Raw genomic sequence first — 23,507 nt, forward strand, 5'->3', positions numbered from 1 at the left:
CATATATGGAATCTAAAAAAAAAAAAATGGTCATGAAGAACATAGGGGCAAGATGGGAATAATGATGCAGACCTACTAGAGAATGGACTTGAGGACACAGGGAGGGGGAAGGTTAAGCTGGGACAAAGTGAGAGAGTGGTAGTATATATATGGACCTATATATACTACCAAATATAAAATAGCTAGCTAGTGGGAAGCAGTCTTATAGCACAGGGAGATCAGGTCGATGCTTTGTGACCAGCTAGAAGGGTGGGATAGGAAGGGCTGGAGGGAGGGAGATGCAAGAGGGAAGAGATACTGGGATATATGTATATGTATAACTTATTCACTTTGTTATAAAGCAGAAACTAACACACCATTGTAAAGCAATTACACTCCAATAAAAACTCTAGAAAAAAAAAGTTTCTAACGTAAAGAATAAAAATCGGCTGAAAAGAAAAAAAAAAACGATAGAGTTATGGAAATCACCAAGTAAGAATGGCAAAAAAATAATAATAATAATAAATGAGAACAGTTTAAGGTATCTCTAGGATAACATCAAGCATACCAACGTCACATTATAGGGGTTCCAGAAGGAGGAGGTAGAGAGGAAAGGGTCAAATATGTATTGATGCAATTATAACTTGAAAACTTCCTGAACCTGAAGAAGGAAATAGATATCCAGATACAGAAAGCATAGAGAGTTCTAGACAAGTTTAATTGAAAGACCAAAAACATCAAGACATATCATAATTAATATGGCAAAAATTTAAGATAAAGAGAGAATTCAAAATGCAGCAAGAGAAAAAGAGAGTCACATACAAGACAACCTCCATAATGCTGTCAGCTGATATTTCTGCAAAAGCTTTGCTGGCCAGAAGGAAGTGGCATGATATTTTAAAGTACTGAAAGGGGAAGATGTACAACCTATTCTGCCCAGTAAGTTTATCATTTAGAACTGAAGGAGAGAAAAATCTTCTCAGACAACCTAAAACTATATCAATCCTAATACGGCCCTAAAGAAATGTTAAAATGTCTTTTCTAAGTGGAAAAGAAAAGGCTATAAGAAGTCAGAATCTATAGGAAAGGAAAAGTCCCACTAGTAAAGGCAAATACATAGAGTAAATGATGTGGATCAACTACTTAAATAAGCTGTTATGAAGATTAAGAGACAAAAATGTAAAATCAACTATAACTACAATAAACAGTTAACTAATAGACATGAAGACATAAAATATGACATAAAAAACACAAAACATTGAGTAAGAAAATGTAAATCTTTCAGAATGTGTTTAAACTTAAATGACTACCAGTTTAAAACAAAAATATAGCTATAGGTCAACATATAAGAGCCCCATGGTAACCACAAATCAAAAACCTATAATGGATAATAAAAATCAGTGAGGAAATAAATTTTTAAAAGACCAAAAGAAATAGAACAAACAGAAAAGATCTTGAAACCAAGAGTTGGTTTTTTGAAAAGACAGACAAAATTGATAATCCTTTATTTAGGCTCATCATGAGAAAAAGAGGGAGGACTCAAACAGACTAAGAAATAAAAGAGGAAAAATTACATCCAATATCACAGATATACAAAAAAAATTATAAGAGAATACTACAAACAGTTCTACACCAACAAATTGGACAACCCAGAAGAAATGGATAAATTCCTATAAACCTACAGTTTTCCATGACTAAATCAGGAAGAAATATATAATCTGAACAGACCGACCACTAGTAGTGAAATTGAATTTGTGATTTAAAAAAAAGAAAAGAATAAAACTTCCCAGCAAACAAAAGGCCAGGACCAGATGGCATCTGGGGAATTCTACCCAACACAAAAGACCTTATACCTATCCTTCTCAAACTATTTCAAAAAAATGGAGGTGACAGAACACTCCCTAATTCCTTCTATAAGACCACCATTACCCTAATACCAAAACCAAAGACACTACAAAAAGGAAAAGAAAATTACAAGCCAATATCCTGATGAAAATACATGCAAAAATCTTCAATAAAACATTAACAAACTAAATCCAACAATACATAAAAAGGATCATATACCATGATCAAGTCTGATTCATTCCAGGGTCACAAGGATGGTTCAACATAAACAAGTTAATCAATGTGATACACCACATTAATGAAAAGAAAGAGAAAAAACACATGATCATCTCAATAGATGCAGTAAAAGCATTTGACAAAATTCAACATCCATTCATAATAAAAATTCTCATCAAAGTAGGTATAGAGGGAACATAGCTCAATGTAATAAAGGTCATTTATGAGAAACCAACAGCTATCATACTCAATGAGCAAAAGCTTTCAGCTGTAAATTATTAACAAGACAAAGATGCCCATGCTTGCCACTTCTATTTAACATAGTATTGGAATTCCTAGCCACAGCAATCAGATGAAAGGAAGGAAGAAAGGGAAGGAAGGAGGGAGGGATGGAGGGAGAAAGAGAAAAGAAAAAAGAAATAGAAGGCATCTATATTGGAAGGGAAGAATTGAAGGTGTCACTATTTGTAGATAACATGATACTACATAGAGAAAACCCTAAAGTCTCTATCAAAACTATTAGAAATAACAAATTCAGAAAATTTGCAGGATAGAATATTAACATGCAGAAATCTGTTGCTTTTCTATACACTAATAATGAACTATCAGAAAGAGAAAGGAAGAAAATAATCACTTAAAATCACATCAAAAGTAATACCTAGGAACAAAATTAACCAAGGAGGTGAAACACCTATACTCTGAAAACTATAAAACATTGATGAAGGACATTGAAGGTGATACAAAGAAATGGAAAGATATCCCATGTTCATGAATTGGAAGAATTAATACCGTTAAAATGTCAATACTACCCAAAGCTATCTACAGACTTATTTCAATCCATGTTATAAAACACTCATGACATTTTTCACAGAACTAGAACAAATAATTCTAAAATTTATATGGAACCACAAAAGATCCAGAATAGTCAAAGTGATCTTGAAAAAAAAGAACAAAACTGGAGCTATCACCCACCCTGACTTTAGACTATACTACAAAGCTACAGCCATCACAACTGGCACAAAAACAGACACATAGATCAATAAGCAAATGTAGCTCGACACATTCCATTTAAATGGCATTCAAGAATATTAAAAGTAATTGACAGTGATAAAATCAGAAAGGAGTTGCTTCTTGGTAGGGCTTGGGGTTGGCTTTGAATTGACTGAAAGTGAACTAGAGGGATATTTCTGGGTAATGGATATGTTCTATATTTGTATTAAGATTGTGGTTGCCAGGGTTCAATTGTTTGAACATATCAAGTTGAATACTTAAGTGTAGTGCATTTAACCATCTGTAAATGATTTCTCAATTAAAAAAATAAGTTAACAAGTAAAAAGTTCTCCTAAGATATCATTCATAACAATGTTTGGAGAAGATGAAGACTATCTGTAAATGACATATCAAGGGAGGGGGAGCATTTGCAGTCATGTGCTCCAGCAAGGAGGACAATATTATGACTAATGTTGTTTAGAATTATTGGTGTATGGTGATTATTTTTAAAAGGGTAAATAGACTGCTAGTTAATTCTATTGTTAGTGTATCTATACAGATAGTGCACCCTTTCATTTTCCGCACCTGGGTTAAAAAATAATACAGATTGGAACTTGCCAACTATTTAGTGCATAAATCTCAAGCCTGAGTGAAAATGGTTGCAAAACTTTTTTAAAAAAAAATAGAGAACATGAAGAAATGTTATGTGAGAAAAATCAGAAAATAACAACAGGAGAACAAGCAGAAGCTGAGTCAATAAGTCAAAAAGTAGAAGAGCAAAAGAGAGATTCCCCCCAAACTAATAGATTCTATAAAACCCAAACTGGTGTTCACTGAAGAAGTCTATGAAGTTCTTTGCTGCCTGAGTGGCAGAAACATTGCCAACTTGGGTACTAATTAAGCCAAGCAAACAAGAAAATAGAAATGCTTAGAACACGAACTACCATAAATACCAGATATACTCTAAGAAGATGGGATTAGCAAACATTTCTGGAAAATGTTCCTTTATACCAAAACATATTTTAAAGCCAATAGAATTTGGTGAAATTTTATTCTCCCTATAAAGGCATGTCAACATTATTTATAGCTCTCAGTAGTGGTCTTGAATTCTGTATGCTTTAAGTGGAGATGGAAATAGCATCTATTGAAGTACAGGTCGAGCTACTTAGAGAACTTTCTGGATTTCCTTTTTTTCTTATATGTACTTAATAAGTCCCTTTTATCTTTGGTTTCCTGACTTATTCTTCTTTCCTTGCAACTTGAAAGGGCCTAAGAAAAAATCTAATTACTAGATTTCAGATGGTAGACTTTTATAGAGTAAAATAGTCAGAAATGCTATAGAGTTTTAGAATATAATGTGAGATTTTATTAAGAAACCTTAGTGAGTTTGAAGATATATCATTTTATAGGCTTGTTCGAATCATCATTTTCCATTTCTAGTGAATACTAAGGGAATGCAATGAATGAGGGTTATAGCTTCCTATGTAATCACCATATTTTATAGTTGAATGGTAAAGGAAATGCTGCTAGAAATTAGCTAATTTTGATAGCTTTTGTTTAAAACTAAAATCTCAATTTGTTAGTAAAATTTTTCTTCTATATCATAATTGAGGATTGGATAAAATCTATAAGCTTAGACCCTTATGAGGTTTAGATCCAGTAATTAGTCTTTTTTCTTTTACAAACCACATGTTATACCATAAGCAGTTTTATTTTTAACTTAGGTGGAAAGAGTGTCTAGTACCAGCTTTTCACTGTTGAAGAGTGTGTCCAATGGCAATTAACTAGATTTAAATGTAAGTTATGATGTGTTAAGAATTTTTAAACATGGCAATTATTTTACTGAAAGTTATAGCATAGTTAACTTAAAAATGGATATATATTTATGATATCAAAGTTTAAGTGATTCCATTTAGTTTTAAAGATAAAACAGAAGATGAAGTAGACATTTTTCTTTACTGTTTTACCATTTTTTAAATTCAACAATCTTGATTGATTGTTGCTGAAAATACAAAGCTATGCATGAGCACCTGCCTTCAAAAAGTTTATAGAATACAAACAAGGTAAAAGCAAAGCATAGGCCAGTAGCTACAATACAAAGTAACTGTGATGATTCTGAAAGGAGACAGTTCTATAAGTCCTAGAAGAATGTAAGCATTTTGTTGGTTGGGGAAGAGCAAAGGTTTATTCAGTTTGGGGTTATATCTCCTTTGTAATTATTTTTAGTGTTTTTTAGAACTCCTCTTTTGTGTAGCTCACTCCTTTCTAATATTCTGCTCCACAAATCCCAGCCACCTTAACCATTCTCTCTCTTTTCACTTCAGTGGGACCGTGATGCTTTGCTTGAGTTGCTCTTCCATTAACCATGCAGAAAGGTGGGTGAGTCTCACTCCAGTTGTATAGTTATTTAGGAGGTAAAAAGAGTAATTAATGAGCCCTTTTACTTTGGCTAATGAGATTCCAGTTAGAGATTTTCAGCTTCTTTTAGCTGCCTATGATAGCATATGAGACAAGAGAGATGAGTTAAAGAAGAAACTGATTAGTCTTTAAGAAGACTGTAAAGCAAACAAAGAGAATAGAGCATAGTAATAGGGGTATGACAGACATGAGGAGGTGAAATGGGGGTGGAGGGAACAGGTTACAATATGAATTCGAATAGTTAAGGGAAACCTATCTGAGAAGGAGAGAATTGAGCAAAGCTTTAAGATGGTTACAGATTTAGCCAAGAACGTATCTGGGGAAAAGTAACTGCAGGCAGAAGACTGAAGCAATGTCACTGAGACAAGAGTATGCGTGGCAATAGAGAAACACCAAGGAGCTAAGTGAATGTGGTGTAGGGTAGAAGAAGATGCTATCTAGAGTTGATGAGGGAAGGCCATTACCTTCGAGACTGTGTAAGGATTCTGGCTTTATTGTGAATGAAATGGAGAGCCATTTAATATGGTGTTTTGATCCAATATGAGGATATATTCTAAGTTATATCTTAAAATATTTATTCTGGCTGCTCTACATAAGGATAGTAGACATTAGAATTTCAAAGTAAATAGGGAGGCAGGTTTAAAAACAAGGGAACCATCTAGGATTGCAATGATTTAGAAGAAAGTTGATGGTATCTCTGATCTTCTGGTAGCGGAACAAGTAGTAAAGATTCAGGTTATGAATATATTTTTAAAATAAAGTAACCATAATTTCCTGGAGAGATAAATGAGGAGCACAAGAGAATCAAGGATATCTCCTGGTATTATAGCCTGACAATTAGAAATGGAAATGTCTTTAAATGAGATGGAGTAGGTGGTGGATGGAGCATGCTGGGGTTAGGAGGGTAATGGAAATAGTAGTTCAGATTTGGAAACATCAATTTTGAGATGACTATTAGAATTTCAAGTGGCTACTTTAATATATGACACAGTCATTGATTATTGAAGCACTTAACCATTAGATTACGTGATACTTATGGAAAGGGACCAGGACATGTTTATCTTTAATTTCCCATGGCACATAGCACAGAGAAGAATGTTATCATATCCAATGCCTCTCATTCTAATTACTCACTGCATTTCTAGAGTAGTCTAGCAAATGACTGTAATGACGTAGTTTTAAACAAATTACAACAATTTTTAAGTGCCTTTCAGATGCAATGTTAAAAAAAATAGAAACAAAACATTCTTAAAGCATAAAATACACAAGAAAATATAGAGCAGGAGGTTTCTGAGTGAACATGCTTTACTTGGCTATGCTCACTTTGTTTTACTGAATCAGGGTGGCTATGTAATGGTACAAAACCACACATCTTTTGTAGGTTTCTGTTAAGTTTCTTCTCTATCTATCCTTTGTTGTTCTAAATATAACTCTGTAACCATACCACAAAAGTTTTTCTCTTGAGGGCTTCCCTGGTGGCGCAGTGGTTGGGAGTCCGCCTGCCGATGCAGGGGACACGGGTTCGTGCCCCGGTACAGGAGGATCCCACATGCCGCGGAGCGGCTGGGCCCGTGAGCCATGGCCGCTGAGCCTGCGCGTCCGGAGTCTGTGCTCCGCAACGGGGGAGGCCATAACAGTGAGAGCCCCGCTTACCGCAAAAAAATAAATAAATAAAGGGGTTTCAAAAAAAAAAAAAAGTTTTTCTCTTGAATTTCTCAGAATTCTATAGATATATATTACTGAAGCACATTCATATGAGGGCTAACAAAGTAGATAAAACATAATTCTTCTCATGGTGAGGCCACTGTAATCCTGAATATGGAAACTGAGTATTCATACCGTTTATGAACAAGAAATTAGGATTGCAGTGTGGAGTAAATATTAACATTTTAAAATATGAGTCTTTATTTTACATGTATATCAAAATCCTCCCTAGTAAATTTTTCTCACTAGACTTCTTTCTAACATAGAAATTCTATTACAATACATATTATACTCTCCCCATTACACTGTCTCTTGGCCTGAAATTTTATATGTCCTGGGGCAAAAATGACAACTACTTTTAAAATCAATTTGATCTATAAGTGTTTTTTAAAAATAGTATTTTTATAGTATATAAATTATATATAGTTATAGTATATAAATAACATATAGCATATAAATTATATATAATATAGTATAATATATACTATATATAGTATATATATTATAAAACTATAATTTGCTCTTAATGTACATTTTAAATCAAATCAATTACCTATAATAGATGCCCATATCAAATAATGGCATATATGTTTTTGAAGGGAGATTATGTACATCAAAGTGAAAGTCAGAATTTCATGCTTAGGCCTTTCTAGTTAATAGCTCTTCTTCACATCTTACATTACAGGAACCAACTTGAGTGGCATCTTCTATGGCTGTACATGAGAAGTTAAGTCCTGTGAATGCCTATGTTTACTACTGAATGAGACATACCAATTTTAGTCATTTATTCCTAATTTATAGTGATACCCAGCCTAAATTATGGGATCACTTTAGTCCAACTATAAAATATTTATAGGAGTATATATGGGGGAGAAAATGGACCACATCAACAAAACATATCCTAAGTTACATTCTTTTGTATATGCAGTCAAAAATAGATATTTGTAAAAAAGAAAATTCACATTCATAGTATATAGGGTTTAAAAACTTTGGATTAGGGAATTTCAAAATAAGTGAAAAGAAAAGCAGGGCAAAAGATCTGAAGTGACATCGCACCAAAGAAGATATATAGATGATAAGTAAGGATATTAAAAGTTGCTTGAAATCATATGTCATTAAGGGATTGCAAATTAAAACAATTATGAGAACCACTACACATCTTTCAGAATTACTAAAATCCAAAATACTGACAATACCAAATCCAGATGAGATATGGAATAAAATTAAGTCTCATTCATACTGATGGGAATACAAAATAGTACAGCCACTTTGGAAGACATGTGGAAGTTTCTTACAAAGTCAAACATAGACTAACCACTCAACCCAGCATTCATGGTCCTAGGCATTTGCTAAAATAAATTGAAAACTATGAATACACAAAATCTTGTACATGGATGTTTATAGGAGATTTATTCATAATTACCAAAACTTAGAAGCAACTAAGATGTCCCTTAATAAGTTAAGGACTGTGGCTCATCCACATAATGTAATAATATTCATCAATAAAAAGAAATGAGTTATCAAGCCACAAAAGAGAATGGCAGAACCTTAAATGTATATTGATAAGTGAAAGAAGCAAATCTGAAAAGGCTACATACCATATAATTCCAACTATATGACATCTGAAAAAGGCAAATCTATAGAGACAATGAAAAGATCAGGGGTTGTAGCACAGGGGAATTTTCGGGCAGTGAAACTATTCTGTATGATAATGTAATTGTGAATACATGATATTATACATTTGTCAAAACCATAGAAATGAAAAAAAAACACCAAGAATGATCCCTAATAAAAATTATGGACTTTAATTAATAATAATGTATCAATGTTGGTTTATCAATTTTAATAAATGTATCACACCAATGACAGATGTTAATAATAGGGAAAGACTTGGTGTATGAAGGATGGAGGTGGGCTGAGGGGTAGGGGTGCGTATCACTCTGTACTTTTTGCAAGCCTAATACTGCTCTAAGAAATGAAGTCTATTAATTAAAAAAATAAATAAAATAAATTTTAAAACACAACCACCCTGTTTTTATTGAGAGAAAAAATATATTTTGTATATAAGATAATGAAAGGTCTACAAGAAATACCAGTAAACGTATTCTCTCTGGGTTGTAGGTTTTTGGGTGCCTTTAGTATTTATTTATTTATACTTATTATATTTTATTTTAAATTATATTAATTTTATAATTGAAAAAAATGAGGAAATTACCTCAGCTAAAATAATTCTAGTGGTTTTATGCATATCTACATATCAAATATCCTGAAACAAAAAGGAAATTCTATGAATATTCTGAAACAAAAAGGAAATTCTATGATTATTCCTAAAAAAATCATTTTCTGTATCACAATTATGTGTCAGTCACTGCACCAATATAAGAAATATAAACATTAATAAGAGCTCACAGAAACAAAGTCACAATCTCCATGTGAAACAAGACATTAACTTACTTTAGCACAGCATCATAGAAGATGGTTGGGAGCATGGGTGAGGTGCTGGGAAGGACTGGTGTGACAGGGTTATTTTATTCTAGACAGTGATATACAGGAGTCCTTTGACGTGATTTTTATGAGTGATTCAGAATATTCTAGAAGAAGGACCTACAAAAACCATGGAGGATAAAAGTAGGTGCTATTTATGAGAATGTTGAGAAGTTTAATATGATTAGACTGTTAAACATCAGAATCACTTTTTTTTTTTTTAATGCCTGGGACCATCCAAGAACAAAAAAAATTTTGTAGATGGGTTTTGAGAATCTGCATTCTAATGAAATGTAAAGGAATTCATTTAGTACATAAGTATCATGGAACCATCAAAGTTTTAAGCAAAAAGTATTATAATCCTGGCCATATATCTTGTTAACATAATTAAATAAGGAGGCCTTTAGACTGAGGTGATGCTAACGCCTTGGTAGCCTAGTAAGCAAATCAAAACCTAAGCCAAAGTCAGTGTCTCCAACCAAGAAAATGAAACTTAAGAACAACAAATCACAAACAGCCAACTAAGCTTTCCCAAATAAGGCAACTGCTTAAGCTATAGCCAATAAAATATTCCCTTACTTTGTTTCCCAGTCTTCACTAAAAACACCTCTTCCCTAGCTCCTATTGGTGGAGCACTCCTAATAAACTTTTGAAAGTTTCCATGTGCCTCAGTTTATCTTTTAACTAAATATATATGTATTATGTAGTATGTATATATGTGTGTATATGTACATGCCTCTGTGTGTGTATTTTTAAATAAATGTCAGGTGAATACAAAAACAATTTGACAAGGAAGGACTGGAGTTTGAAAGCCCATTTAAGTATTTTCAGTATAGTCCAGGTAAGCATTAATGAGAACCTGTATTGGATTGGGGAACATACTTGCCACATCACAATTTCTGTTCTGATGAGGTAACGTTTGAGTACAATAAAATAATCATATAATGTGTAATAATTTCTCAGTATTTCTTTATGATTTTATCAAATGGAAAACTAAGGATGTACTGCTTACACTAAGGGCAGCCAAAAGATGAGTTAATAAAGAATGGTGGAAGGGAGGAATTAAAGAAGAGAGAGAAAGGCAGAAAGAAAAATGGAAGGAAGGAAAGGATAAAAGAAGGTAAATTGATGAAAAGCGAGATGATAGAGAAAAAAACAAGTTGGATTAAAATGTACTCACAGAAAGTGAGGTTGTTTCCCCCACAATGTACTTGAGCATCAGGGCACTGTCTAAATATTCATGCAAATTAAAACTCTTGGCAAGTGGCTGAGACTGTCTATATCTGTCTATTTCCCCCCTTCCCCCCTACCCCTTTCCCAAAAGCACACCAAGTCCCATCCTATTCATCTTGGAGCAAGTCCTATGTGTTCAAAACTCCTTCCCTTTTTCTCTCCTGTCCCCACCCACCTTCCTACACAATGGTGTTCTATCCAAACAGGAATAGGGAGAAAAAAGCTAGGTGTGGAAGCAATATAGTCATAGTTGGGATAAAAGGAAACCATGAGTAAATCAACATATTTGGACAGGGAGATGGGGAAAAACTGTTAATAAAATATATATCACCAGATGCAGTTGAATATTGCATGTTTAATGAGCAGGGAAATATACTCAGCCTTTAAGTACTCTCTGAAGTGCTTTCAAGAGCTTAGGCAAACTTGTATTTTATGCAAATCAAAGCTGTCTATTTAAAATGCATCATCCTCTTAATTTTCACAAATATTAAAGCAAAAGTCAGAGTGAAGAAAGCACATTGTCTATAGGGGGAAAAAGGGGGGAATATTAATAATATCTTCCTAATTTATTTTAGGTACAAATGACTTTATAAGGTTCTTGATGTTTGGTAGTTTTTGAGAAAATGAGTGGCCAAAGTAAGTATAATGCATATAAAGGTAAAAATCAGTTTGAGAGGAGCTTCAAGATGGCAGAAGAGTAAGATGCAGAGCTCTCCTTCCTCCTCACAGAGACATCAGAAATACATCTACACGTGGAACTTCTATAGAACACCCACCGAATGCTGGCAGAAGACCTCAGACCTCCCAAAAGGCAAGAAACTCCCCACGTAACTGGGTAGGGCAAAAGAAAAAAGAATAAACAGAGACAAAGAATAGGGACAGGACCTACACCAGTGGGAGGGAGCCGTGAAGGAGGAAAGATCCCCACACACTAGAAGCCCCTTCGCGGGTGGAGACTGCAGGTGGCGGAGGGGGAAGCTCTGGAGCCGTGGAGTTGAGCGCAGCAACAGGGTGCGAAGGGCAAAGCGGAGAGATTCCCGCAGAGGATCGGTGCAGTGCTGACCAGCACTCACCAGCCCGAGAGGCTTGTATGCTCACCAGACGGGATGGGCAGTGGCTAGGAGCTGAGGCTCCGGCTTCAGAGGTCGGATCACAAGGAGAGGACTGGGGTTGGCAGCGTAAACACAGCCTGAAGGGGGCTAGTGCACCACAGCTAACCCGGAGGGAGTCCGGGAAAAAGTCTGAAGCTGCCGAAGAGGCAAGAGACTTTTTCTTCCCTCTTTGCTTCCTGGGGCGTGAGGAGAGGGGATTAAGCGCGCTGCTTAAAGGAGCTCCAGAAACTGGCACGGAGCTGCTGAAGAGACAGGAGACTTTTTCTTGCCTCTTTGCTTCCGCAGGCGCGAGGAGAGGGGATTAAGAACACCACATAAAGGAGCTCCAAAAACGGGCGCGAGCCACGGCTGTCGGCACGGACAGTAGAGACAGGTGTGGGACACTAGGGTTGCTGCTGCCACCACCAACAGGCCTGTGTGTGAGCACAGGTCACTATCCACACTGCCCCTCCCGGGAGGTCGTGCAGCCCGCCACTGCCAGGGTCCCGGGATCCAGGGACAGCTTCCCCGGGAGAGTGCGCGGTGTGCCTCCGGCCCGTGCAGTATCACGCTGGCCTCTGCCGCCACAGACTCACCCCGCATCTGTGCCCCTCCCTCCCCCTGGCCTGTGCCAGAGCCCCCGAATCAGATGCTCCTTTAACCCCGTCCTGTCTGAGCGAAGGGCAGACGCCCTCGGACGACCTAAAAGCAGAGGCGGGGCCAAGTCCAAAGCTGAACCCCAGGAGCTGTGCGAACAAAGAGGAGAGGGGGAGGTCTCTCCCAGCAGCCTGAAAAGCAGCAGATTAAAGCTCCACAGTCAACTTGAAGTGCCCTGCATCTGTGGAAAACCTGAATAGACAGCGAAATATCCCAAGTTGAGGAGGTGGACTCTGGGAGCAAGATATACTATTATTTTACCCTTTTTTTTCTTTTTGTGAGTGTGTATGTGTGTGCTGCTGTGTGAGATTTTGTCTGTATAGCTTTGCTTTCACCATTTGTTGTAGGGTTAGGCCGACACGTTTTTCCTTGTTTTTTTTTTTTAATGGAAATTTTTCTTCTTAATAATTATTTTTTATTTTAATAACTATACTTTATCCTACTTTATTTTGTCTTCTCCCTTTCTTTCTACCTTTCTTCCTTCCTTTCTTCCCTCCTTCCCTCCTTTCTTCCTTCCTTCCTCTCTTCTGTCCTCCCTTCCTTCCTCTCTTCCTTCCTCCCTTTCTTCCTCTCCTCCTTCCTTCCTTCCTTTCTTGCTTTCTTCCTTCCTTCCTCCCTTCCTTTCTTCCTTCCTTCCTTCCCTGCCTCCTTCCTTCCTTCCTTCCTTTTCTTTCCTTTCTATTTTTTCTCCCTTTTATTTTGAGCCATGTGGATTAAAGGCTCTTGGCGCACCAGCCAGGCGTCACGGCTGTGTCTATGAGGTGAGAGAACCAACCTCCAGACACTGGTCCACAAGAGACCTCCCAGCTCCATGCAATATCAAATGGCGAAAATCTCCCAGAGATCTCCATCTCAACACAAAGACCCAGCTTCACCCAAGGACCAGCAACGAACAGTGCTGGACACCCTATGCCCAACAAAGAGCAAGACAGGTTTACAGCCCCATCCATTAGCAGAGAGGCTGCCTAAAATCATAACAGGGCTACCAACATGCCAAAACACACTGCCAGACGTGGACCTGCCCACCAGAAAGATAAGATCCAGCCTCATCCACCAGAACAGAGGCACTAGTCTCTCCCCAACAAGGAAACCTACTCAACCCACGGAACCAAACTTAACCACTGGGGACAGCCACCAAAAACAACAGGAACTACGAACCTGCAGCCTGCAAAAAGGAGACGCCAAACAGAGTAAGATAAGCAAAATGAGAAGACAGAAAAACACACAGCAGATGAAGGAGCAGATAAAAACATACCAGACCTAACCAATGAAGAGGAAATAGCCAGTCTACCTGAAAAAGAATTCAGAATAATGATAGTAAAGATGATTCAAAATCTTGGAAATAGACAAATTGCAAGAAACAGTTAACAAGGACTTAGAGGAAATAAAGAGGAAGCAAGCAGCAATGAGCAACACAATAAATGAAATGAAAAATACTCTAGATGGGATCAATAGCAGAATAATTGAGGCAGAAGGACGGATAAGTGACCTGGAAGATAAAATAGTGGAAATATCTACTGCAGAACAGAATAAAGAAAAAAGAATGAAAAGAACTGAGGACAGTCTCAGAGACCTCTGGGACAACATTAAACACACCAATATTCGAATTATAACGGTCCCAGAAGAAGAAGAGAAAAAGAAAGGGACTGAGAAAATATTTGAAGAGATTATAGTTGAAAACTTCCCTAATATAGGAAAGGAAATAGTCAATCAAGTCCAGGAAGCACAGAGAGTCCCATACAGGATAAACCCAAGGATAAACACGCCGAGACACATAATAATCAAATTGTCAAAAATTAAATACAAAGAAAACAAATTAAAGGCAGCAAGGGATAAACAACAAATAACACACAAGGGAATCCCCATAAGGTTAACATCTGGTCTTTCAGCAGAAGCCCTACAAGCCAGAAGGGAGTGGCAGGACATATTTAAAGTGAGGAAGGAAAGAAATTTACAACCAAGATTACTCTACCCAGCAAGGATCTCATTCACATTTGATGGAGAAATTAAAACCTTTACAGACAAGCAAAAGCTGAGAGAGTTCAACACTGCCAAACCAGCTCTACAACAAATGCTAAAGCAACTTCTCTAGGCAAGAAACACAAGAGAAGGAAAAGACCTACAAGAACAACCCAAAACAATTAAGTAAATGGTAATAGGAACATACATATTGATAATTACCTTAAATGTAAATGGATTAACTGCTCCCACCAAAAGACACAGACTGGCTGAATGGATACAAAAACAAGACCCATATATATGCTGTCTACAAGAGACCCACTTCAGACCTAGGGACACATACAGACTGAAAGTAAGGGGATGGAAAAAGATATTCCATGCAAATGGAAATCAGAAGAAAGCTGGAGTAGCAATTTTCATATCAGACAAAATAGACTTTAAAATGAAAACTATTACAAGAGACAAAGAAGGACACTACGTAATGATCAACAGATCGATCCATGAGGAAGATAAAACAATTGTAAATATTTATGCACCCAACATAGGAGCACCTCAATACATAAGGCAAATACTAACATCCATAAAAGGGGAAATTGACAGTAACACAATCATAGTAGGGGACTTTAACACCCCACTTTCACCAATGGACAGATCATGCAAAATGAAAATAAATAAGGAAACACAAGCTTTAAATGATACATTACACAAGATGGACTTAATTGATATTTATAGGACATTCCACCCCAAAACAACAGAATACACATTTTTCTCAAGTGCTCATGGAACATTCTCCCAGATAGATCATATATTGGGTCACAAATCTAGCCTTGGCAAATTTAAGAAAATTGAAATCGTATCAAGTATCTTTTCCGACCACAACGCTATGAGACTAGATATCAATTACAGGAAAAGAACTGTAGAAAATACAAACACATGGAGGCTAAACAATACACTACTTAATAACGAAGTGATCACTGAAGAAATCGAAGAGGAAATCAAAAAATACTTAGAAACAATTGACAATGGAGACTCAACGACCCAAAACCTATGGGATACAGCAAAAGCAGTTTTAAGAGGGAAGTTTATAGCAATACAATCATACCTTAAGAAAAAGGAAACATCTCGAATAAACAACCTAACTTTTCACTTAAAGCAATTAGAGAAAGAAGAACAAAAAAAACCCCCCAAATTTAGCAGAAGGAAAGAAATCATAAAGATCAGATCAGAAATAAATGAAAAAGAAATGAAGGAAACAATAGCAAAGATCAATATAACTAAAAGCTGGTTCTTTGAGAAGATAAATAAAATTGATAAACCATTAGCCAGACTCATCAAGAATAAAAGGGAGAAGACTCAAATCAATAGAATTAGAAAAGAAAAAGGAGATGTAAAAACCGACTCTGCAGAAATACAAAGATTATTAGAGATTACTACAAGCAACTCTATGCCAATAAAATGGACAACCTGGAAGAAATGGACAAATTCTTAGAAATACACAAGCTGCCGAGACTGAACCAGGAAAAAATAGAAAATATGAACAGACCAATCACAAGCACTGAAATTGAACCTGTGATTAAAAATCTTCCAACAAACAAAAGCCCAGGACCAGATGGCTTCACAGGAGAATTCTCTCAAACATTTAGAGAAGAGCTAACACCTATCCTTCTCAAACTCTCCCAAAAGATAGCAGAGGGAGGAACACTCCCAAACTCATTCTATGAAGCCACTATCACCCTGATACCAAAACCAGACAAAGACGTCACAAAGAAAGAAAACTACAGGCCAATATCACTGATGAACATAGTTGCAAAAATACTCAGAAACAGAATCCAACAGCACATTAAAAGTATCATACACCATGATCAAGTGGGGTTTATTCCAGGAATGCAAGGATTCTTCAATATATGCAAATGAATCAACGTGATACACCATATCAACAAACTGAAGGAGAAAAACCATATGATCATCTCAATAGATGCAGAGAAAGCTTTTGACAAAATTCAACACCCATTTATGATAAGAACCCTGCAGAAAGTAGGCACAGAGGGAACTTTCCTCAACATAATAAAGGCCATATATGACAAACCCACAGCCAGCATCATTCTCAGTGGTGAAAAACTGAAACCATTTCCACTAAGATCAGGAACAAGACAAGTTTACCCACTCTCACATCTCTTATTCAAAATAGTTTGGGAAGTTCTAGTCACAGCAATCAGAGAAAAAAAAAGAAATAAAAGGAATCCAAATAGGAAAATAAGTAAAGCTGTCACTGTTTGCAGATGACATGATACTATACATAGAGAATCCTAAGGATGCTACCAGAAAACTACTAGAGCTAATCAATGAATTTGGTAAAGTTGCAGGATACAAAATTAATGCACAGAAATCTCTGGCATTCTTACACACTAATGATGAAAAATCTGAGAGTGAAATTAAGAAAACACTCCCATTTACCATTGCAACAAAAAGAATAAAATATCTAGGAATAAACCTACCTAAGGAGACAAAAGACCTGTATGCAGAAAACTCTAAGACACTGATGAAAGAAATTAAAGATGATACAAATTGGTGGAGAAATATACCATGTTTGTGGATTGGAAGAATCAACATTGTGAAAATGACTCTACTACCCAAAGCAATCTACAGATTCAATGCAATCCCTATCAAATTGCCACTGGCATTTTTTACAGGACTAGAACACAAAATTTCACAATTTGTATGGAAACACAAAAGACCCCGAATAGCCAAAGCAATCTTGAGAATGAGAAATGGAGCTGGAGGAATTAGGCTCCCTGACTTCAGACTCTACTACAAGGCTACAGTAATCAAGACAATATGGTACTGGCACAAAAACAGAAATATAGATCAATGGAACAGGATAGAGAGCCCAGAGATAAACCCACACACATATGGTCACCTTATCTTTGATAAAGGAGGGAAGGATACACAGTGGAGAAAAGACAGCCTCTTTAATAAGTGGTGCTGGGAAAACTGGACAGGTAACTGTAAAAGTATGAAATTAGAACACTCCCTAACACCACACACAAGAATAAACTCAAAATGGGTTAAAGACCTTAATGTAAGGCCAGACACTATCAAACTCTTAGAGGAAAACATAGGCAGAACACTCTATGATATAAATCACAGCAAGATCCTTTTTGACCCATCTCCTAGAGAAATGGAAATAAAATCAAAAATAAACAAATGGGAGGGCTTCCCTGGTGGCGCAGTGGTTGAGAGTCCGCCTGCCGATGCAGGGGACACGGGTTCGTGCCCCGGTCCGGGAGGATCCCACGTGCCGCCGAGCGGCTGGGCCCGTGAGCCATGGCCGCTGAGCCTGCGCGTCCGGAGCCTGCGCTCCGCAATGGGAGAGGCCACAACAATGAGAGGCCCGCGTACCATAAAAAAAATAAATAAATAAAAAATAAAAAAATAAACAAATGGGACCTAATGAAACTTAAAAGCTTTTGCACAGCAAAACAAAGCTTTTGTTTTACCATAAACAAGACCAAAAGACAACCCTCAGAATGGGAGAAAATATTTGTAAATGAAGCAACTGACAAAGGATTAATATCCAAAATTTACAAGCAGCTCATGCAGCTCAATATCAAAAAAACAAACAACCCAATCCAAAAATGGGCAGAAGAACCTAATAGACATTTCTCCAAAGAAGATATACAGATTGCCAACAAACACATGAAAGAATGCTCAACATCATTAATCATTAGAGAAATGCAAATCAAAACTACAATGAGATATCATCTCACACCAGTCAGATTGGCCATCATCAAAAACTCTAGAAACAATAAATACTGGAGAGGGTGTGGAGAAAAGGGAACACTCTTGCACTGCTGGTGGGAATGTAAATTGATACAGCCACTATCTAGAACAGTATGGAGGTTCCTTAAAAAACTACAAATAGAACTACCATATGACCCCGCAATCCCACTACTAGGCATATACCCTTAGAAAACCATAATTCAAAAAGAGTCATGTACCAAAATGTTCATTGCAGCTCTATTTACGATAGCCAGGACATGGAAGCAACCTAAGTGTCCATCAACAGGTGAATTGATAAAGAAGATGTGGCACATATATACAATGGAATATTACTCAGCCATAAAAAGAAATGAAACTGAGTTATTTGTGATGAGGTGGAAAGACCTGGAGTCTGTCATACAGAGTGAAGTAAGTTAGAAGGAGAAAAACAAATACCATATGCTAACACATATATATGGAATCTAAGAAAAAAAAACGTTATGAAGAGATTAGTGGTAGGATGGGAATAAAACACAGACCTAGAGCATGGACTTGAGGATATTGGGAAGGGGAAGGGTAAGATGTGACGAAGTGAGAGAGTGGCAGGGACATATATACACTACCAAACGTAGGGTGGATAGCTAGTGGGAAGCTGCCGCATAGCACAGGGAGATCACCTCTGTGCTTTGTGACCACCTAGATGGGTGGGATAGGGAGGGTGGGAGAGAGGGTGACACAAGAGGGAAGCGATATGGGAACATATGTATATGTATAACTGTTTCACTTTGTTGTAAAGGAGAAGCTAACACACTATTGTAAAACAGTTATACTCCAATAAAGATGTTAAAAATAAATAAATAAATAAAAAGTTGCAATAGAACAGTAGGAAAAAAATCAGTTTGAAGGGGCTGAATAGCTTGCTTATTTCTCTAAAGAGAATTCAGCTGTATTTGTTTAGTGAGTAAACACGGATACTGGTTTGCAGGTGACTGCTTCTTTCTAAATTTACAAGGTTTCCCAAAGGTCTTTATGTGAAACAGAGAAGTCCCTTTTAAAATTCCCTCAACGAAAGTTTCGAAAGGAATATTTGACAACATATAAAGCCAACAAATATATTGGTATCTAGTGCAATATATGCTAAAAAAACAATGGATTATGTGATGTAAAAACCGTATAGTTTCTCATTAGTTTAATGATTCTAATTCACTGATTCATGCATGCATGTATTCATCCATCCATCTATCCATCAATACATTCAACATTTATTAAATGCCTATTATTTCCTGGTTCTACAAAAATATATCTAAATTCCAAAGACAGAAGTGATTAAATTATTCCAGCAGATATTATACCACACCTTTTTGAAATGCAATGTTTTCCTCAATAAGTAATACATATTATCAGCAAAATGTATTATCAAATCCACCCACTTATTTCCATTTCTTCTATGACTACTCTAGACCAAAGTACCCATAGCTGTCTCCTATAACAGTCTGACAGTTTGTTTATTAATATTTTTCAGGCTTCTCCCTCCATGTCCATCCAGTCACTATATTCTTAAACCAATTCTCTGCAAAGCAGCCAGAGTAGTAAACATAAGGTCTAATTCTGGTCACATCACTTCTCTACATAAAGCCATTCTCTGTCTTCCTAGTGTACATTTTTTGCACTATTAAAACCAATAACATAGTCTTTCAAACACTCATGATCGGGAACTCATAAACTTTATAAAAATAGCAACTTTTATTTGCTTAGTCATCTTAACATAACTAAATCCTAGTATAGTGTTATGTTTATTTTAAATATTGTCCATATGTTTTGACTGAATGAAGGAATATGTAAGAGAAATAGTTATTTCCAATTCAAGATGCTACAATCATATGCCCACAAAAAAATAGTGGCAGAATGAGGATTGAAAATCTAGGTTTTACGGGTTGGACTAAGAGGATAGTATGAGAAGGAAAGGAAGACATAAAGTGTATGATCAGTTGGTGGCACCAGTCACAGTAGATGTGGCAGACTAGGAGAAAAAATGGGTGGAAACAAAATTAAAAGTTCAGTTGTATGTGGTTGTAAGACATTTAAGTGAAGACATCAAGTAGGTTCTTGAATATACAAATAAAGCTGATAAGAGATCTCTGCCATATACACAAAAAACACAAAGATCCATATTAATGTTATTTGACAACATCAAAGTACAGGAGAGTGCTTGCCTAAGGACAAAACACAGAGAAAGAAGGAAGGGGGCCTAAACCCCAATCTAAACAAATATACCATATAGAGGTTAGAGAGAAATGGAACAGTGATAATGAAGATTTAGTACAAATTTTCAGAAGAATAAGAAGGAAATGTAGTAGGATAAAGTGATAGGAGAAAAATTTAGAGAAGAAAACAGGCAATTATGTCAGATGTTTCTTGATGAATGTCATTCAGATAAAACAAAATGTCTCTTGTGGATCTGACAGAATGAAGTTACCAATGGTCTTAACATGAACAGCTTCATCAGATTGAAGGAGGAAGGGGAGGGAAGGTTTTATTAATGTCCTTGTTTAAATAAAAGATATTACAGTTTGCTATTTGGAGTGATGTGAGAAAAGAGGGGAGAGACTTGATTCAAGAGAGTTGAAGTAATCAAAGAATGAAGCCCTTTGGTTATAAAGATTAGATGTAAGTGCCTTGGCTAGAATATACCAGATTCTCAATATATGGTAGCTATTAATCTTAGTCCCAGAAAGAATAAATATTATTGTAGTAAGTTTTAAACATGTGTTGTTTGTGTTAGAATGAAATATTGCTTTTGTTATGTTTTTGCTTACCCAAATCATAATAAATGTGACCACTGATTCTCAGATCACAGCTGAAAAATAAAATAGCATTTCGCTGACACTCTCCCAACATCTCTAACCAAAATCTGTTCTGCTACATGTTTCCCCTAAATTGTCCTAGAAATCACCAAGGATGCTTCATGAGTGGTCTAAGGAGTAACTAATTGTCTTGGATACCAGCTGGTGTCTATTTTCCTTCTCTGCTGCTTCAAGGCTGTCTCTAATCAACACTACATCCAAAAGGGGGAGCTATGTGACCAGAGTTGCTACCAAGAGCACCACTGATACCTCAGTAGCAATGATCAGGAGTGTTAACCTCTGGTTCCAGTGCCTAACATTGAAGACAATGAGGCATCACAGCTGGTATGCTTGCCAGTGCCAACTACCACCATAATTGCTACATCCATCATTGCCAATCCCAGCACCGTATTTGCCACTGCCTTTTCCAATAACCTCAGTACTCTCAGTGTCCCAGGACTGTTGTAGAGCAGCATTCACTTAGCTTTTATTTGTCCTTTCACTGTCACCTTCTCAATCTATTATTCTATTGTGAATTCAATGATGCTGGAGGTAGGAACAATGTCATTGTCACAATTACCCATCTTTTCCAAATGTTCACTTTCCCTCATTTAATTTTACTCATTCTTTCTTTTTTATGGTGGGGTGGGGAGGTGGAGATTCTTACGTTGTCATACGAATGAGTTTGTTTCCAGACTAAACCATTCTTACCAGTATTCTAGCATAGGCACAAAATGAGGCTTGATATAATAATTCACTTTGCAAAACCATTTGGTGGCAATGCTAGACCTCTTACATGTAATTTAAGGGGAAGGGGGAGGAATCAGAGAAGCTTTCCAGGTACAAATTCAGAATATCCTATATTAAATTATAAAAGTTACCCAGAGTCTAAGTCTAGTTCTAAAATAACCCATGAAATCCTCATAAGCATCCCCAAAATCTAAGGTCAGAAAAGGTGTTTAAAAGTCAGATATGTTCTGACTCACAATTTGTAATTTACTCAATTTTTAAAGTGTTTTCTTTTCTTAGTCCTTCTTTCAAGTCATTCCAGAATGTTAGCACAGGTCTAGTAGTCACGGACAGTCAAGTACGTATTTCTCCAAGCGATTGTTTTGGCATGTTAACTGGTATAGATCCCATATGATGGTGATGACCATGATAATGGTGCTGCACTTAGTACAAATTAGGAGCTGCATATTTAAGAATTGGTATGTGAATTAATCCTAAACATTCACGTTTTCATGGAGTACTACAAAGGATTTTATTATATATTACCTGATTTGATTCATAAAACCATCATGCAAGATGAGCAAGAATTATCAATCTCACTTCAATAATGAGGCCTACAGTGATTAAGGGATTTACCCAATTACCCTCATCTAATAAAATGGTTAAAAATAAGGTCTCTGGCCCTGTCTCCTTGACTTTTCATTATTTAATTCTTTCCTAAGGTGGTTTTCACCTTTTTTATTATTTAAATGTATATTTTAAGAAAACTTTGCAGAAGCTTTACCATTGGGTTTTGGTGACACTTGCATGTCAATTCTGGCTTAAAGCTCTCCTTGTTTGATTACCCAGACTCCTCTCAAAATGTACTTGCCCTTCAGAAAAAAGTCAAGTAAAGTGAATCTGGATTTCTTTCCCAAGAGGTTTGTTTCAATATTTTGATTGACAAGTATCAAGTCTGCTATTTTGATAAGTACCACTCTTGACAAGTCAGAATGGTACTCCTTTCTTCATGTACTATTATTTAATATTGTTGTTATACTGTTGCTTAATGTCAACAGATTGTTTCAAAAGAGGAGCTTTTATTGCATTAAAAAAGAAAAGAGGGGAATAGTTCAATGCATGTGAGGCTATTAGGAAACAGTGGGTAAATCTATCTATTTTTTCATCCACAGAAAACCAAAGATCCCTGACTCATATAATATACACGGTGAATACATCACTTACAGGTATACTTCTAAAAAAAATCTTCACATCAATCACTGGAAGAAACATGGTGGTTTTTTTTAAAACACAAGTCAGCAAGAATGAAAGTGTATTGGGTGCATCAAGTCAAAGACTAGATGCACCAAACCTCCAGGAATATGCTATTCTTGCTGCTTAAATTGTATTCTAAGATATAGCAGTTGTTATCACCAAGAACTTTGTTAAAATGCAGAATCTCAGGTCTCACAATTAAATCTCTTCAATTAGAATCTGTATTTTAACAAGACACTCTAAGCAATTTCTCTGTACACTAACAACATGAGAAAAAATGATCTGGATTCCAGATCCTAGGGAGAAACCTCAGAGGTCATCAGCAAGCAATCCATTCTTTGCAATA

The 23,507-nt window shown here is 36.4% G+C and overlaps 2 long non-coding RNA genes across 5 annotated transcripts in view; both read left to right on the forward strand.

Annotated features, from left to right (window-relative positions):
* Positions 1–23,507, forward strand: part of LOC136794663 (uncharacterized) — a 1,213,806-nt gene that overhangs the window by 1,172,100 nt on the left and 18,199 nt on the right. The window contains exon 14 of one of the 4 annotated variants that reach the window (XR_010841735.1): positions 5,355–5,407. The exons of 2 other annotated variants lie outside the window; for them this stretch is intronic. This is a non-coding gene — a long non-coding RNA (uncharacterized lncRNA). Of the gene's footprint in view, positions 1–5,354; positions 5,408–23,507 lie in introns of those variants that run through there. One more of the 4 variants, XR_010841736.1, reaches the window with a different exon arrangement.
* LOC136794664 (uncharacterized) lies at positions 11,446–12,710 on the forward strand. The gene is made up of 3 exons (XR_010841739.1): positions 11,446–11,505; positions 11,599–11,680; positions 12,267–12,710. It is a non-coding gene; the product is annotated as an uncharacterized lncRNA (long non-coding RNA).

The sequence above is a fragment of the Kogia breviceps genome, chromosome 8 (genome assembly GCF_026419965.1).
Source record: "Kogia breviceps isolate mKogBre1 chromosome 8, mKogBre1 haplotype 1, whole genome shotgun sequence".
Taxonomy (NCBI): Eukaryota; Metazoa; Chordata; class Mammalia; order Artiodactyla; family Physeteridae; genus Kogia; species Kogia breviceps.